The following is a 2,958-nucleotide window of genomic DNA, read 5'->3' on the forward strand; positions in this document are numbered from 1 at the left end:
CAGGTAGGATCCACTGCATCAATAGCACCCCTCCCCCCCAATGGCAGACAATCATATGTCAGACACATACATTCAGTTGATCCGAATTAACATGTGTTAAATTCCTGTGCCTCAGGAATAGGAGATGGCCATGACGCATGTTAGATGTTCCTTGCATGCCTGTACAATACATGTTTGTGTTTGTAGCATGTTTCGAGTTGTTATAACCAGTGCTGCTAGTGAATATCACTGCCAAATATCACTAGAAAACCAATCCAGCACAAAAGGTAGTTTTATATTTTATTATTGACAAAAAAGTACCCCCTTTGACCCCTCGTGGCACCGGGCCTGGTGCTGTGGTACCAGGAGGTGCATGCATAGTCAAAGAAACCTTGTACGAGGGCTCCTGTTAAGGTCTTCAAGGTGTTTTTGTTGACCAGTGAGGAGATCCTGTAAAGTAATCTTGTTCTTTGGTTGACTTTTTTGATTACGTTGGTGGCCATTTTATCACCGGAAAGATTAGCCTCCAGGATGGAACCTAGGTACTGTAGGTAATTTCATCTTTACGTGTGATAACATTGTCACCCACTCTAACCAAGAAGCCATTTGCCTTGCTGAGATTACTATTAGAGCCAAAGTGGAAAGCGGTGCTTTCTTTGCTCTGATGAGTCCAGATTTTAGATTCCAACCGCTGCCTGTCCGACTCAGAATGACCCAGCCTAGTCACTCAAGGGCATAAACAGACATTACATAATGTACGTATTATAACCCAGGGGGGAAATGCCAAAGTAGACTAACATACACGTATTATAACATTCTTCATCAAACTTATCTTATAAAATAAATAATACAAGCTCCCCACGTGCGTGCGTGCGTGTGGGTTTGTTTGTGTGAATTGGGGGGGCAGAGCATCAAAACAAATCCCACTGAATGAACAGAAGATAGTAATTAGCCTGCTATTGGCTTTGGGGTTACTATGACCCCATAACAGGGACACCGCGCCCAGTCACTCAGATTATACCACCGTCTCCTTAATTTCACCAGCAGTGTTAGTAGTTCTGCCCTCCTCCGACACACTCCAGGACATCACTTATCCTATTGTCTGCTGCTCTTTTACCACCCCCGCAACCCCACACACACTTCCCCTTGTCTATTTGTTGTGGCAGCGGTGCACATCTCTCTCTCTCTCTCTCTGTGTGTGCGCGTGTGTGTGTGTGTGTGTGTGTGTGTGTGTGTGTGTGTGTGTGTGTGTGTGTGTGTGTGTGTGTGTGTGTGTGACGCTGCTCAACAGTGGCATCCAGTGGTAGGCCTATTATTGAGGTGTTTCAGCTTTTCGTGCTCAGACGGACAGACACAGGGACACGTATAGGGACACATAGTTACGCAATGGAGTGGCTGCACCACTCAAAAACAATTATAGTATATACTTAATACTAATATCAGCAGCAAGCATGTATAAAAGCTATATAAAACCTTATTTGATTATAAGCGTATATATTAGGGATATAAATAACTTCTGAACTGAGATGAACACTCATTTTGTATGAATCTTTCATCTTCGCCACTTAATTTCAACCCGGTGTCCCTATTTTGGGCATGTAGCCAAAGCTCACAACGTGTCAATGCAATGCACAGTGAGTTTGTAGATCGGCTATTTCACTATTCATCATAATATGAGTATAGGGCTTAAGTGGACATTAACCTCAACCTCCCATCCAGGTATAGAATTAGATGTATGCACGTGATATCATCATCATACCTGGAAGTTATGCGGGAACGCATACTGAGAGTGGCCACTCACTCACTTATGCATGCGCATCCTTTACAAGTTGTAAAGGATGCGGTCCACCCCCCACCACCCCCCACCGCCCCGGACAGTGAGGAAAACGTGTTAAGGTGTTAGACTTGGATGGTTAGAGCGGCGCGATTGTATACACAGTCAATCATCATTCAGCATTTGAGCCACGGACCGCCTCTCAGACCCAAAACTAAAGAATATTTTGTTGTCGTTCAAAATAATCAAAATAATTCTTCTACATTCTCTAGCCTAATTGTGTAGACTTCTTGTAAATGAACTATGAAGCAATGCAGATGTTTAACAATAATTTAACTCTTGACCAAATCATTTGGTTTCATTTTACGCTCTCAAGAGTTAAAGATCTATAAGGGTCCATTTGGTTACCAACTCTCCATCATTTACCTGTCCGGAACCGGACCGGAACCACTTCAATGGTTGAAAACCACTGAACTAATGGCCTCTCGATTTGTCCCATCCATTTGGATCTATTCGGGTGCGTACACCTAAATTAATATGGAAAGATAATTATAATTATATATCATCATTACTACTATAGCAATAGAATGGCTGTGATATTAAATAAATTCCAAATACATTGAATGCAATATCACAGCCATTCTACTACTACAGCCCATGCTACAGCCCTAGAATGGCTGTGATATTAAATAAATTCCAAATACATTTAAATGTATGTAATATTATCACAGCCAATCTAGAGCTGTACTACTACTACTACTACTACTACTAGTCTACTACCATATAATATTAAGACTACTACAGTGTAGTAACTACACAATCCTATTTCATACAATTGATTGCAGTATTGTAGTTGTACTACTATAGCAATAGAATGGCTGTGATATTAAATACATTCCAAATACATTGAATGCAATATCACAGCCATTCTACTACTACAGCCCATGCTACAGCCCTAGAATGGCTGTGATATTAAATAAATTCCAAATACATTTAAATGTATGTAATATTATCACAGCCAATCTAGAGCTGTACTACTACTACTATTACTACTAGTCTACTACCATATTAAGACTACTACAGTGTAGTAACTACACAATCCTATTTCATACAATTGATTGCAGTATTGTAGTTGTACCAGCAGGGGGGCGTGTCTTTCCTTTTCTTTCTCTAGTCTTTTCTTTATTTTGCATCAGTGGGTAAAC

The sequence above is a fragment of the Electrona antarctica genome (genome assembly GCF_951216825.1).
Source record: "Electrona antarctica genome assembly, chromosome: 17".
NCBI lineage: Eukaryota > Metazoa > Chordata > Actinopteri > Myctophiformes > Myctophidae > Electrona > Electrona antarctica.